Source organism: Ostrinia nubilalis, chromosome 3 (genome assembly GCF_963855985.1).
Source record: "Ostrinia nubilalis chromosome 3, ilOstNubi1.1, whole genome shotgun sequence".
Lineage (NCBI taxonomy): Eukaryota > Metazoa > Arthropoda > Insecta > Lepidoptera > Crambidae > Ostrinia > Ostrinia nubilalis.
The window spans coordinates 15,370,749-15,388,226 of NC_087090.1; the positions used below are offsets into that span (position 1 = coordinate 15,370,749).

General features: G+C 37.1%; 1 protein-coding gene across 3 annotated transcripts in view; it reads left to right on the forward strand.

The window, feature by feature from the left end:
- Window positions 1-17,478, forward strand: part of LOC135088051 (pseudouridylate synthase RPUSD2-like) — a 521,604-nt gene that overhangs the window by 187,824 nt on the left and 316,302 nt on the right. The window contains exon 2 of one of the 3 annotated variants that reach the window (XM_063982936.1): window positions 8,119-8,168. The exons of the other annotated variants lie outside the window; for them this stretch is intronic. The gene's annotated coding sequence lies outside the window, so the exon portion shown is untranslated. The remainder of the gene's footprint in view (window positions 1-8,118; window positions 8,169-17,478) is intronic. 3 annotated transcript variants of the gene reach the window in all.

Consider the following 17,478-nt stretch of genomic DNA (forward strand, 5'->3'; position numbering starts at 1 on the left):
TACAGGATATTGCAAAATTCTCACGGGAACGGGAGTTAGCGGGAAAAAACATTTGTATGAAAAAATCTAAACCGCGCAAGTTAGACGCTTAAAATTTGGCATGCAGGTACCTTAGTAAACCTAAAGCTTAGTTACAACAGGATATTGCAAAATTCCCACGGGAACTGGAATTAGCGGGAAATTCCTTTTGGATGACTGACTCACTGACATACCCACGCACAGCCTAAACGGCTAAACGTAGGCACTTGAAATTTATAAGGGACGTAGCTTAGGTACCGTAGAGGTGCACTAAGAAAGGAATTCCCGAAATTCCCACAGGAATAGGAATTACCGGGAAAATCCTTTTGTATGAAAAATCTAAACCGCTTAAGTTAGACGCTTGAAATTTGGCATGCAGGTCCCTTAGTAAACTTAAAGATTAGTTACAACAGGATATTGCGAAATTCCAACGGGAACGGGAGTTAGCGGGAAAAAACATTTGTATGAAAAAATCTAAACCGCGTAAGATAGATGAAGGGGGTAAAACGGGATCCATGCGTACGAAGTCGCGGGCGGCCGCTAGTTATTAATAAATAATAATTTAAGGTTCGACCAAACCAACGAGTGCAGCCGGCGTGCACGATGGCAATGGCGATCAGTCTTAAATGCATTGATCGCCATCGCGCACGCAGGCTGTGGACTGTGAACTGTGGAATGGACTGTCGTCTGCGGTGTTTCCGGACGGATACGACCTGCACGCTTTCAAGAAGAGAGCGTATCTTCACCTTAAAGGCCGGCATCGCACCTGTAACGCCCCTTGGACTGCGGGTGTCTATGGGCGACGGTAATCACTTACCATCAGGTGATCCGTTTGCTCGTTTGCCTCCTGTCACATAAAAAAAAGGCTGATAGCGCTGGATTGACCGAACCTTTAGGCAATTTTTTCTGTCATTTTGTTCCTAAATGCTCTATGAAGATTAGATTATCTAGTCTTTAATGCCGCATCAAAAATATATTTTTTCGTTCAGTTTTCTTCAAACTTGTCGCAACTAGACTCTTCCAAAATTATCGCATATTTTTCCTAAAATTGAATGACAAAATTGCCGTTGCCACGAAAACCAGCCATAGCACCTTTACAAAAAAGGTGCTAAGGCTGGTTTTTAGGAACTTTGGCAATTAAATTGCTGGTATATGTACATCATTAGAGACGTCTTATGTATTAACTTAATCTAATCGGGTATAGTCTGAGATAAGGAAAACATAAAATAGAGGTTCGTGATAGGAATTGACTAAGGAGAAAATAGATAATCCTATTTTTTCTGGAGGCAGCTTTTATTGACGAATTTGACTGATAGAAACAAAAAATAATCTATTACTGGTACTCTTTTATTTTGGCTTAGAGAAAGAAATTTTTCGTAGAACTGTTGTAATTTCACTAACTGTATATTATGTCTATGATACATATATCTAATGATTTACTATTCATTAATTTTTGATGTCTTACAATTCTAAGTCTATGAAAATTCGTTTGTAGATGAAAAGAAGAGAGAAAAGAATTCGTTTATTAATGACGATAGGTTACTTGTATTTTATTACGAGAAAAAATACATTTTCAAAAGATGATAGTTATTATCTCGTTAAAAATAATGAAGTCTGAAATGCCGTCCTATCGCCATATCGCCTCTCTAATTTCCTTTCACGTTATCTGCATTCCTGACAAAGCCACTTCTTTACACGTTTTATATATTAAAAAGTCGTCCCATTATCGTGACTTGTTCCAGCTCCTTTGTGATTATTAATTAGCTTTTAGAGATTCCTCCATTCAGAGTTGGAATACTTTAAATAGCATTGTGAGCATTGTGCTTTGGACAGAGCAAGGCGCCCAAACGCTTGCGATTACCGATAGGTAGGGCAAGATGGCCGACTCAAAAGCTTTGGAGGTTAGCTTAGCTTTAAGATAAATAAAATAAGGAATCTTATTGGGCCGATTGGTAGCGGCCTGCATCCAGCGCCTTCCTTTATGAGGTCGTCGGTCCTCCTTGTAGGTGGACGTCCTACGGTTTAGCTTTCCGGTACGTGGCCTTCACTCCAGAATATAATTTGTGCACGCTGCATTTTGGAACGTCAATGTTTCATTATTAGGTACCTACTAAGTTAGTAGAGACTTCAGAGAAACTTAGGGTGCCAAGGCAGACTTATGTTACAATTGCACACTATAACAAACATTAAAATGCCATACGGTGCCTTAGCTCTGCTGCCGAAATTTTGTTCAACACAAGTAGTATAAACGTAGCCTGCTATGGACGAGGCTAACTGAAACTTATTACTTATTTGTGACTCCCTTAATTAGGTAATACTTAGTGCCCAGTAAAGTGCAACATTTGCAAGTTTTGTTTTTACTTTTTTCTCAATTGTTTTTCGTTGTTCTCCCAGGAATATAAATTGAAACCACCCTTAAATCATAATTATTAAAACATAAAAGTCGTCCGTCCCCAACCAGCCTAACCATCGTACATGTTTTCCTAGACCGCTCTCGGTCGTTGAATAATAGAAATCTAAAGGGAGACCGCAGTCCAAGTCTGAGAAAACGTCCGACGCGCGCCGACGCGGCGTGGCCTAAGTGGTGCATCCTTCATGTCCTGCAAGTTTAATGCTGCCCCTTCGTGGGTTATATACGGTTCAAGTTGATCAGGTTGGGCTATCCGGATCAGCAGTGACGCAAAGCATTTCCTTCGCGTCAAAAAAGGGATTCGTATATGACGCGAAAAGCGACTTGGTCGTTTCTAGTAGGCAAGGTGCTCACTATGCAGCAGAGGGAATATGGAGGTTTTAGTGGGATCAAGCCCCACATAAAAGGCCATTTTCTTGGAAAAATAAGGAGAATTCAGTTACGGATCTCTACGCGGACGAATGCTGCGGAAAACGCAGATAGACATTCATGTCCCGTGTTCCTGACACATTTGACTTACGGAAGGCACGGTTTTTAAGTGGGTAAGCCGTGCCCTTGTAGCAGGGAGGGCCCCATTGGCTATAAAGACTAAGTAAAGGTATCTGCCTATAGATTGTTTGCTGGCGATCTTCATCTTTCAACGTGAAATTGTGAACTCCGTCAGTTTATAATATGTATAACGCGTCAAATTGTAAACTGATATTGGGTTAAGTTTGAACATTAACGGAATCCACAATTTTATGGTGACAAATCCAACTTGTTTTGATTTTTACTTTACCTACTGTACCTAATTTTATATGACGTTACAATACAGTCCCTACCATCCTACTAATATTATAAATGCGAAAGTTTGTATGGATGTCTAGATGTCTGGATGTGAACATGTTTGTTACTCTTTCACGCAAAAACTACGGAACGGATTTTGTTGAAACTTTACAGTATTATTGTTTGTAACATTTAGGCTATAATTTATGCCGATCTGTGACACTAAATTTCACGCGGGTGAAGACGCGGGCAAAAGCAAGTATAAAATATGACTGTGTTTCTACTTATTGCGAATGTTCGTCACACAACACCTCTTTACCGATTCACCGCAGCTTTTAATCTCCTCGTTGCAATCCGTCACCGTGCTCCCGTGTCTTGTCATTTATTTTCGTTTGGAGTGACACTTCCTTCGTCACCCTCGGAGGACCAGCTGGATTTATGAGGCACCTACGTGAGGGAAAGCGGTCAGTATTGGACAACAGTGACACAGTGGTGAGACGTGGATGTCGGTGGAAAGGTTTCTATTGTTTAATGGTTTACTTTTGATATTTGGATTGTAACTTACTCGTAGGTCACTACAACCTTATATTATGTTACTTTGCGACTGACATTGATCAATGGGACCGATTTCACGACATCATAAGTACTAAATGCTGAGTGGGGTCCCGTTGCAGTGAGCATCTTGTTGGTGAATGGGTGGCACTGCTCAGTTTACTCTTGTTTTTATTTTTTCTTCTTCCATTATTATGTGCCACTGTCATGTCTATGTAATTGCTTGTATTTGTGTGATGTCCATTGTAATAAATGTATCTTTCTTTCTTTCTAAATCATAATGTATTTATTTTTTAGTCAATTTAGTTAATTCAAGCTTGTGTTACAAGGCAAACTCTTAGGCTAGGCTGCAACATCTTAATATCACTTTGACAAACTTCAGAAATCTATGAAACTCAATACAAAATACATCGGTTATAGTTACGGTAAAAGTTAGGTGGTGCAACTCAGCCTTAAACTTATTTATAAGTATCTAATACAATAACACGTACTTATAGTCTTATAAGTCACGGAATGTCCAAACCCTTTGATATTGAATATGAAAAATACAATACTGAAATTCAGTCTTAACAAATAACAACATCACACAACAGTTTGGTTCAAACAAAAATAATATAATTACAATGTTAAATTTTTCGAATCGCAGAACGCGCGATTGGAGTTCCATGACACATGTCAAAATGTTTTTTTTTCGTAGCCATGCGTTTTCTTAACGACCAGTAAGAATTCAAATTGAAGTACAGTCAACAGCATGACAAACTATGTTGCATTTTAGTTGCAATTTGACTCCTATTACTACCATATTATCATGCTATAGTATTAAGCTTCATAAGCCGTACCTACTCTGTACTTAGTTACAGGTAACTTAAAAAGTATTTGAAGACCGTCATTATGGTGTCGTCATAGTGCATTTCATCTGGCGAGCGGCCAGTTCACCTGTTGCCAGTTCGAGGATCGATGGGGACACTGTAGAAACTGATAGGGGATACTCTACTGCATTCGAGAGTCTTAAATGGATAGCGGAATGCAACCATCAATTTGCTATCTTTTTTCGACCTTATAACAATACTATAGGGTTCAAAATGCAGTCAAGACTTTAATGATAGATCGCCCGGAGTCCTGCCAGCAGGACTTAAAGTACTTCCGGTAGGACGCAAAATTAAAAGATCACAGTTTCGTAAGTATACATTGTACAAATTTCAAATTTACCCGAAAAAATAGAGTGTTTCTCTCTCTTTCACCCAATAGTGTCCAAGATCGAAAAACGCGACTAACCGTTAGTCGGAGCCCGATGGCGCACGAGTATACACGGGGGCAGCGCGTTCGCGCTCGCGCGACACATTTTGACGCGCCGGGCGTGGAGTCGGCAACATTTTGGCGATAATATTATAATGAATGTGAAGTATTCCAGCCTAATCAAACATTTATAATTTATTTCTTGTTTTTGTTTTTAATTTGTAGTGTATTTGTAAGTGATAGGTGTAATTTCTAATACAAAGTGACGTACCAAAGTAATTAATTTAAAGTTCCTTATTATAGTTCCTATTAGTTAAGTTGAAAGAAGATAAACAAGTTTATAATATATTAAGAAAAGTAAAATACTGGTTAAACAAAATGATTCTACGACATGACTTTTTATTTATTAAACACTAACCAAGTGTTTACTACTTCTGGTGAGGATGAGTTCAAATTTGAAGGTCACCGTACTGCTGGAAGGACCAGCAAGCAAACTCGTACAAATTGCGTACTGCGGGCAGGACTTGCGATAATCTTCTGGCAGGACGTTTAGAACAAAAGACCAGTCCTTCCAGAAGAGCTTCCAGCAGGACAAAGCACCGGGCGATCTATCATTAAAGAATAAAGTCTGAGATAGTGTAGATTTAAATGGCACCTGCTAAAGGTACTGATTGGAGATACTTTTCAGATGCTTTCGAGAGGTTAGTAGACGAATGAAATCGGTAAATTTTAGGTAGTTGAGAATTTAAAATTACGATGTCCTTTTTGTTTAGCTGTAGTCTCGTATCGTCTTTGTCACACTTTAGAAGTTTCTAAAGTTGATTTATGGCCATTGGTAGACCAAGGGCTTGCAATTTAAGCAAAAAAGTAAAAAGATTTTTTATACTAACTAATTAATCAGGAGTGTCAGCTATAATTTCTTGAAATCTTTTTTAATAAATGGTAAAATAAAATACTTAGGCTGGGTTGCACCATCTTACTTTAACTTTGACAAACGTCATAAATCTGTCAAACTCCATACAAAAAGCACCGGTTATCGTATAATTTACTGTCAAAGTTAAGTGGTGCAACTCAGCCTTAAAGTAGAAACTAAATGGCGATTTGGATCTGTGCGCACCAGTAATTGAAGTACGGGTCGGCTCATATACAGTATGGGTATATGAGCCGACACTAGCCCATGTTAACATGGGCATATAAATGGTATGGTGAAGTCAGAAAATTGATATCTTTATTTTAATTTTCATACAAATCGGATTTTATAAAATTTATTTTGTATGAAAATTAAAAAACGAAGATGTTGATTGGTGATTAGTATGTTGGCCCTTTTCAGGGCATTTTTTTTAATAAAGATTAGCAATTTGTATTGCACAAATTACTAATAGTCCTGTTAGCGCTAAATAAGCTTGTTTTACGAGTGGGCCTCACCACAATAGTCGAGCGGCGGTGGGATTCGAACCCACGTTCCTCTGATCTCGAGTCGGCCAGTCCGAGCACTTCGCCGTCGGGCTATCGTGGCTATAACTTAAACAGTTTTGCTTGTCAATGTTACCCAGTCTCATTTGTTTTCACGATGCCAATTTTCCATTCTCTCTACACTCAAATTCACTGAACCTCAATCAACAAATTAGGCAACACCTAAGTAACACCTGGCCAGCTGCCAGCGCCAGGTCAGCTGACGTGACCTGGTGGGCGGAGGACTGGGCGGACGCACCGACGACCGCCCAATCATGATCGCGTGATCGTGTGCTGCGAAGGGGCGTGATTGGATTATTTTTAATTTTTAAGTGGATAAGTAGGTGATAGTTTGAAGTACAGAGGATAGTTTGTGGTGAAGCTTGATGCCGGAAAGGCGTCGTAGTTTTTGAATAACACTGACATACTTTTTATGAGCTGTCAAACAGGATTTTGTGTTGTCAAGGTCCTTACTATGACTCTTCCAGTGACTTGGCTCACTTTTAGCTTGGTCCACGTTCCAACTCACTTTTTAAATATTTTTTCTTCCAGCAACTGGGCCATATTATTTGTTAATTTCAAAGAAAGCAAAACCACACGTTCATTTTAATCGAAAAAAGAGTTATCCTTTGTTTTAGGTGTTTGTTACCGGTGTCATACCTAACTGCACGTGACCTATACCTTTATAATGTGGATAACTAGCTCTTACATACGGCGTCACCTGCGTGAAATTCAGTTAGTCATAATAATGTAAAATTTCTTCAAAATCCGTTCTGTAGTTTTGAAATTACATCCATCCATTCTCACAAACTTTATCTTCTTCAATATTTATTTTATTTTAGAAACAATCCAAATTATTAAGACTATGAACTCTTCTACGGAATTTGGCACAAACTGGGGCTATTTTTGACTGGTTCTTAAGGAACAATATTTACCAACTTATTATGGAAATTCCGTTCAAAGTTATTGCGGGAAGCCCCGATCGAGTCGGGAATGAGTTCGTAAACATAAATAAGAAAGGGGAATGATCCCGAAAAACCAATACTCGAGTTATGCTCCTTGGTGAAATTCTCAAAGATAGGGATTAAGTTTTACAAAGATCAAAATCAAATCAAAAATAAAAACTACACTAAACGACTTAATACCAAGCTAACGGAAGAACGGAAATGCTGAAAATAAACCCCACAAAGAAGAAGGGAAGAGCCTGGATGCGGGCAGCGCAGGACCGTTCATTGTGGAAAATCTGGGGAGACAAAATATACATAGTTAGAATGGTCACCCATCCAATCCTGACCATAGCGTAACTTTGGTGATTGCTGCCAAAACGTCAATGAAATAAATGAGTATCGAAATTAAGAGAGTAAAGTGACGTCATATCAATGGAAACTTGTCGCTGAACACCTCGTAGTATGAAGGTACCTAGCTTAACATATAAGGCTTATTGATTAATCGACATTATAGAAGGAGAATGATACTGTACTATGTACACGTAACATAATCACAAGATCAACGATCAAATTATAATCCTGAATTCTCGAAACTGTTACAAATAAGACCACAGTTTATTATTACTATAGATTTTGCTATTATATACATATACCTACATCAAACTTTATTTCTATTTCTTAATTATTTTTTCATCATAAAATTGTTTCAGTGATTTATGATTTGTTTTTCTTTAACAGGTAAGCCGAGAGATCATCCGTGGATCCGCAACGAGTTTAAAGTGAAATTGGTATGTATTTTTATAAATTCCTTGCTTCATATACCTACGTAACTTACTAGTATTGTGACGTCATTGAATTTAAATCGATACTTTTGAAGTTATCGATTGATTAATTATTCTAGTATATTATAGCAAAGCTGGCCGTTTATAATAATATCTAGCATATGATGACACGTGTGGTGACGGCAGAGTAGAATACATTTGTCACCAACCCCTACTCTTCCCGCGGGTGTCGTAAGAGGCGACTTAGGGACTACACATCAAACAGAGAATGGGCAGCAGCGCTCTCTGAAAAACATCAATCTTTTAAACTGCGATCTCCAACCCGCCTGCCAAGCGTGGAGATTATGGCAAAACCCTCCACTATAGTGGAGGAGGCTCATAGTCCAGCAGTGGACTGTAAAGGGCTGTTGATGATGATGATGATGATATGATGACACATCGAAACGATATGGTGACTCTACGATTAACGCTGTATTAGGTTACAATAGACCATTTGACTCTTTTAAACTTTTTTAAAAAGTCACTTTATTCTGGTCTTAAAAACTTAATTAATTTTATATCACCTGTAAATTAAAATTTTTGGTTGCATTGTAACTGAAAAAAAGTAGTTTTATTGAGTTGACAAAATAGTGACGTCACTTGCTTGTATTGCCATACAAAATCTATGGGAGAGTCTCGTTTTGACAGTTTTAAAAAGTACATCATTATGATTGGTGTTGTCAACACGTCTATTATAGTTTACTTTAACCCTTAAGTAACACCGTGGGGTAATTATTTACCCCAGGCGCATAAAAATTGACATATCTTTTTTTCTACCGAAGCTAGTGCAATGTCGTTTTGTGTATTCTCAATGCAGAGTATGCGCTTTAAGCTCGTAGACGCGGGATGTGAAAAAAATCATCTGTTTGGCTTGTACAGGTAGGTGGGGTGGAAAATTACCCCAGGGTGTTAGTTACGCATGCTTTAATTTATCATCACGTTAGGTGATCTTATTAATAGGTTTTTACAATATTTAAACAAAATGAGTAAAAATTTATATGACGATTAAGTAGCACGTTGTCTCGAGAATGCAGAGAAATAAATAAAACTTGATTTACATGATACTTTTCGAACTTTGAAGACATCCCCTCAGAACACAGCGTTCATAAATTCGACACAGAAATAGAGCCCAAAAGTGATAATTATGTAATAATTCAGCGTGTCTGATGTGTTTTGAAAAAAATAATTAGGAATAAAATAAATTAAAAAATATATTTTCATAAATTTATAAAAAAAAGTTTTTTTATTTTGCTTTATTATAAAGCCAGAAATTTTCGTTTTATTTCATTTTGTGTTTAAAATATGTATAAAACACCTATTCAATGTCCGATTAGTGTAAGTTTTTGGTTCCCACAATAACTTTCCAAGATTTTTCTAGAAGACCATTGTGGAGACTATTAGTTGCCAATGAAAAAAACTTTGTTTTTTGTTATGATTGATTTAAGATGTTTCTTTACGCTAGGTAGAAGTTCTTTTAAAACAATAGTATAATTTAGTGAGTCCATTAATACACTGTAAATCACAAATTAAATTGATTTTAAATATTTACTTAAAATTTTTCAATTTCCATTTGGGGTATTTTTTTTACCCCAGGGTGTTCTAAGTGTAACCAAAAATAAGGATGTTACTTAAGGGTTAAATTATATTCTGAAGCAAGCTCACCCAACATAAATTAATAACAATCCTATAAATAAACCTAGTAAAAGCTTTGTGAAGTACTTAATCGTATTTTAGGGTACAAAATTAGTACTTCACTTGACATTCTGGGTCAAGTTACAGAAGATGGATTTCTTTACGAATTTGGAATATCTATAAATAGACTGTTCCATTTTGTTGGCTGAAAAAGCAAAGCGCTGTTGTCAGTCTTTTTTTTTTTTCTATTTTTGTTTAAACTGATCGACGTGCTGACTTGTGAAGCGAAGTAAAAAGTGGTATTGTGTTTCTAACGTGTGTGGCGGAAGAAATGTTTAACTGTGAAAGATGCTTCGTATCACCTATAGATAGAGCTAGTGCCTGACGTCAAACCTCAGCGAGTCTTCAAATGTGCATAATATTTGTATGCTCTGTCTGTTTATTTTTTTAAATGACAAAACTTCAGCCTAATAAGATGTCAAAGACTTTTAAGTTTGCCGGCCTTATTCACTAGCTAGGCGATTGCCAAAATCTATAGATTTTATAGGTGCTGATCATTAGCACACTTAAATTTTTAGTCTTATGCTAAGTGCACCACCTAACTTTAACTGCAACGGGTGTTTTGGTATGGATATTAAAAGACATCTGACGTTTGTTATTACTTAGAATATGATGGTGCAACCCAAGGTTAATATTAATGTTTAACATAACAGAAAAGAATAGTGTTTCCCTAAATTTTAATTCTCCTACATGTCATCACTTGTACCACACAGTTCTTCAGGCATTTAATTTATGAATTCATTTTATTGTTAAGCGGTTTTATCGACGGGGAAGAAAAACTTTGTTTTCTATAGACGCGTATTTAAATAGATTACTTTGTAATTAATTACTTTCCAGACGGTCATGGGCCTTCAAAAAGATATATCGACGTCAGCTGTGGTTTTAACGATGTCACACTATGGACAAGGGCAGTAGGTCTACACCATACTCTGTACTCATCGTTCCGTTCGTTCATTCGTTCGTTTCAGCCAAATGACCACCACTGCTGTACAAGGATTTCCACGATGGCCGGTACTGCACTGCTCTTTACACCTCGTTATACAGGGTGTCACCAAAAAGAGCGTGCATCCTGTATAAATATAGGCGACCATTAACTAAGAGGTTATGTTCAACAGTAGACGTCCTATGGCTGAAATGATGTTGATGATGATAATAGTCTAAGAGTGGGGGCATCGTACTGCGGATTCCTGATCCAAAGAACGCTAGGTCGATCCTCGCCTACCGCTAGACTAGTGTTGGACCTACTCCTAAAAGCATGATTATTTTAGCTAACTTGGTAAAGCTTACAGCGAAATAAGAAATATTTTTGTGACAAAATAAGCACTAGCCTTTTAACATAAGTACCGACATTATTCGATATAATACTCCTAATATCTACCTATATTATAAGTTATTACGGTTGAGTTGCACCATTTTACTTGAACTTTAACAAAGGTCAAAAATCTGTCAAACTCCATACAAAAAGCACTGGTTTTTGTTATAGTCACGATTAAAATAAGGTCGTGCAGTAACTCAGCCTAAGTGTCAAGTTTTGGTCTATTCTGTCTTAAAGATAGTTTATTTTATTATCATTATATGTATACCTACAAGCTTAGTAAATTTTCCAGTGGACCTTCCGCATTTTCCTATATTATGCGTGTATATTCCGTTGTTATAGTGTCGCTGGCATTCGCCTAATTGAAGCAAAGTTTCAGTGGATTTACGACAGAACGCACTCTTTTGTGTTTTCTTCTAGTTTATAGGTTTGAGTCCTTGAGATAGCAAGTGATTCAGTTTAAAACATTTGGCGACGCATACGAATTTATTTATAATACAATGTGCACGTGTAACTTTTTTTTGTAGAAAATATTTAATAGTAAAACGTGTGTGAGTGCGGTGTATGTTTTTAGACGACAATGAATAGAATTGAAGAGCATTTGTAAAATTACAAGGTTATTTTTGTTGACGTATTGCAGACGAATAGGTACGCCTGCACTGGAGACCAAATGATCTGATGATGATGATCGTATGAAAAATATAACTGAAACATGGACATTAAAATTTTTATCCTTATACCAAAAGAACTTTTTTCTTTTAAGAAGTTCCATTACCAATCCACTCTATTGTTTGCCGTTCCAGAATGAAAAACACCCACTCTTATTTCACGCTACGTTCATGCCCTATGCACCTAAAATGCAATGCCTTTGCCCGATAAAAAAAAAACAAACGTCACTTATGTAAGACAACTAAATACAGATTATCATCCAAATGTTTAGTCGTATTGGCTCTGTGCACGATTACAGCGCCAACTAGCGTCCACAACTTTGTGGGCTCTGTCACATTGACATTTAGGTCGTCTATTTGTGAAAAAATATCGAAATGAAAAAATAACAAATATTTTCGATTATAAATTGTTGTGATACCACGATTTGGGTGGAAAAAAGGTTTTGAAATCATTTTGGTCATTCAAATCAAATGAGGTAAGTCCAAAGAGTGTGTTTAATTTTGATTGTGTCAGGGTTTGTTTACTTCATTTATAGTTGTAGTTTTACAGTAAAACGAGAAGAAAAAGCTACTTTAACGGTTTCATTATATAACAGTAAATATATTTAAATGTTCCTGTATCGCTAGTAATAAATTAAATATCGTTTTCAGATCGAAATGAGTATTGTTTTGAAGACCGGGTTTGTGAGTGTTACAATATCAAATTCCAACCACAAACCGTATTTAAAGGAAAGTTGTTGGTATTGGCTGGACAAGTCCGAGATGTAGAAGAATTAAGAACAAAACAAGGGCAGAGTTCAATAATTCACGCTCTCATCATAAGGCAAACATCTGTGCACAACAACTACTGTGACTCATTTTTGTACTACCACGTTGTATAGTCTAGTTATTTCCAAATTGTAAACGGCTGTTAAACCAGCCCTATCGAAATACAGTCCACTCTTTTATTTAAGTTCCCAGTAGGACCCTTTTCATGCGATTAATGAATGATATTAAAATGTATTAAGTAGAATCGCTTTGCCATTGACAGATACATCTGATGACAGAGCTTACATTATTTCTACTTTTGACCACCATGAGCGCTGCGATAGATTATGTTACCCCCACCTAGTACTTCGCACCCAGCGAATAGGCACCTAGAATGGAATGCCTTTGCCTTACAAAAAAACGAAAACGTCACAGTTGACAACTAAATACAGATTATCAACCAAGTCTGCAGCGTTTATGCGACGACTTATTGCGGCCAGCTGCGCACGACCCACATTGGAGACAATAGTTCATACTGAACTGAAAAGAGCAAACGTCACCGGTATCCCATAAAACTATTTGACAAGTACACGCGGGGACTGTTATGTGTCTAGGAATTGGCAGGTACATGCGATGGGAATGCTTTGTTTAATATCGACGAGCGCACGGCAGTGAGTGGGCCAAGTCTCAGAAAATAAGAGGGCATTTATTTATTTCAACATTTGTAGTGTAAATTTCTTTCTTTTGAAAATATTCAAAAATATCTATGCTAAGAATTCAGCCATACAAAGCCACGACCTATTTTATGGCATATACAGTATTATATAAAACGTCCGCATTTTGTAACAGAGTCGTGGTCAAATGCCAAAATTAATGATGGTTGTCACTCGACTCGACAAAATTCGTTTGTCAACGAACGCGTAGAAGTAGGCCGACTGACCGAATATTCCAAACGTTAAAACGAACATTACATTGCTTCTCGTATCGTAATTTATTATAATCGATGTATGTATTTGTCTTGGTATTCATTTATTTATTGGTAGTCTACAAAGGTATTGTCACAAATCAACTAATTTCCACTTGGTGATTATGGTTAAACTGGTTTACCATTTTTCTTTCTTAGTTTCAGATGTCACTGAGCTTTTGGTGTGACAAAAATATATGTGATAATACAAGTAATCTATACTAATATTATAAATTCAAAAGTAACTCTGTCTGTCTGTCTTGCTTTCACACCTAAACCACTGAACCGATTTTGGTGAAATTTGGCATAGAAATAGTTTGAGTCCCGAGAAAGGACATAGGATAGTTTTTATCCCAGTTTTTGAAGCAGGGACGCGCGCGATAAAGTTTTTCTGTGACAGACAAGTCCTCACGCGGGCGATGCCGCGGGCGGAAAGCTAGTGTTAAATATTCTGCTTTTTCCATGTCAATGACCTTATAAATATTTTTATAGCACTATCCCATCAACCTTATAAAAATATCGTCGTTTAGAATAAAATTTATTAACCCAACAGAAATATTATATTCGTAAATTCCAAATTATAATGTGCAAATGAATGGGCGAGACATTAGTGTCATTTTAATTAAAATTTACAAATACAAAAAATAATTCATAGGAGTTGAATTAATTCTATCAAACTCTTACTCGTGCTTACAGATTTCAGTGTTATCATGCATTAAAAATTTCCCATCGATTGGGCATTTATGCGTATTATTGTAGATTTATTGGTATAGCCGCTTCATTATCAGAGCCAAATAAAATTTAAACTTCACCCTGTGTCATTTTGCGAACTGTCCTACTTGATAAAGTAACATTCGCGTCAGTTTTATTCCGAAATTGCTTCAAAGAGCGAAGTAACTGCAAACAAAAACACTAGAGCGACGGGATTTCAGAATTACAACTGCCACGTTTGTATCTTTGTTTAGTCTAGCTCTGTTTACATTGATCAGTTTTTGTCACCTCGCTCTTGCCATGGCTGTACCCCATCTACGAGTTTTTGTCACCTCAATCATGGCTGTACCCTAGTTGGAAGTCCTCAACCGTTGTCTAGCAACACCGAACAGATTTTTTACGGAGCACCGTCAACAGTTGTGCTGGCGGTTGGCCAGTGCGGATCGATCATTTGGCACCGTTCCAACCTCCCAGTTAAGAAATGGAAACAAATAGTTGTATCTGCGGCTAATATAATACAAACGGAGACCTTTTGTGTGACCTATAACGACGGTGTTCGATTCAAAGTGGTCTCGCCATCTGGATTAAGAGCTGGAATGTTTTCAACGTAGAGTTTGTGCACAGAAATAATCCGATTGTGTTAAGATATTATTTGGCTTTGAAACTGTACAATTCAATAGATTAAATTAACCCATATAATATGAGCAATAAACACCTACTTACATTTATCGGCCAAAATAACCACCCGCCTTTTCATGACTTAATTTACATGACGTATTTTAACATCTTCCTTGTGTTCCTAATTTTGTTGACAGCGATATAATCTATTTGATTTAAAGCGTCATTTAGTAAAAGATGAATACAAATATTTTTAGCTTTTGATGTCCATATGATTGTACTTTTTTAAAATAATTTGCATATCAAACTGTCACTGTCAAAGACAAACTGTGTAAAAAAAGTTATCAAATGTTTACTATGCGGAAATAATTGCTTTAATCTTTCTTAAAATTATAAACACGAAGGTTTTTAATGATGGTGAATAAATCCTATGCAATAACTACTAGACAGATTTTGTGAACTTTACAATGATTAACTTTCCAACATCAATATATCAGAGGTCATAGTTTATCAAAATCTACGCGAGCAAAGCCGGTGAAAGAAACTTGTCGCTTCTAACGGACCATTGACGTCATACGTAATCCACATGTGTTTCTTACTACCCGCTGTCTGGAACTAGCTGAACACAAACACAAAGTGAAACCCAATACGTTGAAAAACTTCAACAGGCGAAAGTGTTCATGACGAACAACTTTTGCTTCATACTAGTCGTAAAAGTTGTTTTCTAGCGTATGTGCTTTCAAGACTCAAGTTTGCGCCGTGTATTTTATTTCCACTCCAGTTTATTTTATGGATACCCTCGTTGTTTTAATGGATTAGATATCTAGGAGGTCATCTAGATAACAAAATGGAATGTGTCTTTTGAAATAAAATTGTATTATCTTGTCTGATGACGATCGCTCGGTATCCATTTCAGAATAGTTGACTTACTAGTTGTTTATGGAAGGTTTTTCTTTTTCATATCGAAATTATTCGTCAACCAAGTGTTCGTTTTCAGAAGTACTTTCTCGATTAAGTATATTGTATTTTACTACTTTTTGGCTTTTGTTCGTTAAGGTCCAATGCAGCTGCAGAGGACTGCATTTCACTGATGATGATTTTATAGCCTAAAGTATAAAGCTATTCGCTGTATTACCACCAAAAAGAAGCATATTTTTTGTAGCAACTGCTTATTATCTTAGTTATATGAATTCGATTTACTATGGTCATGAATGTAGGCATAATCATTTGTGAACTTTGACACAACTTGGCCTGATTTTTCCCGAAATTGTTTCATAAAATAATGTGAGATAATAATGATGAATGTGTTTTCAATAATCCGTTTCGCTCATAAAACCGTCGATGGCAGCAGGCGTTAACTGTATTTTAGTTGGAACGTAAAATATGGCGCCTGTTTATGAAAGAATGGACATTACAACAAACTGTTTATGAGTGTGGAGTATTTTTGGAACATGTTTTCATTTTCACTAATAGATATTGTTTGTCAAAATTTATGAATGATACTATACTATCCGAGTGGTTTCAGAAGAATAGGACTACTTTCCATGGCTATCTTAAGGGATGACTAGGGGAAAAATGTTCTAACATCAGGTCACCCCAACCCGACTGGCCAGCGCGGTGTGGAGAGTGTAGACCAAATCATATGCCTTCAGTAAATTGGGGAAAGTCGTATCCCTAGAGACAAAACTACCTAATGATGATGATGTGAGTTATATTATGTTGAAATGCTGGTTTATTCATGTCATAATACTGATTACAATTACGATTTCTGAAGCCAAGGTCATGTGGCTCTACCAACACAAAAATACATTCTTCGTGACGATTTTACGCTAATTAAAATTGTTCCTCTCACTTCAAGAGCACTTTATTGTGTCTTTTCGAATGAAACAAATGCTCTCACCCAATTGGCTGATTGCCGCGCCTGTTGGGCTATCGAATAGTGTCCAGACGACATTTATATTCGTTTACAAAGCTGGGTTCACACTATTACGAGTCGTAAAGTAGAGCACTAAAACGCATTCGTACCTAGAGTACCTACTAACTCGAGTAGATACTCGTATAGGTAAGTGCACATCACGAATTCTTAGGCCCGGTTTTCACCAAATTGGAGAAGAGAAGTGTTTTGAATAAATAACCAAGCAGATTTCGTTATTTCCACATCACCTCTCCACTCAGGTTCGGTTCAGAAATCTGATTGGTAATTCAAAACACAAATGTCCTCTCGTCTGCTCTCGTCTTCCTAGCAGAGTCTTATTGTGTAACTAAACCACTTCAACAGTAACTTGTGGCGTACATAGATCGCCACAGTACTCCCCCGCCAGACCGTAACTACGGTCGGTAGAAGTCTGGATACCTCACTATTCTGCCGCTGGAGGTCTGCCTGACATTTTCTTCATTGGCGTCTGTAATCTTACATAAAAAGAGCGAGTCGTAGGGAAGTGTCACAAGTGACGACATAAAATCTTCTTAATTTATTGCCAGCCAGGAGCGCGCGGCACGGAGCGTCGCGGGCGGACCAATGAGTTTGCATTGTGGCGTACATAGATCGCCACAAACTTTTAA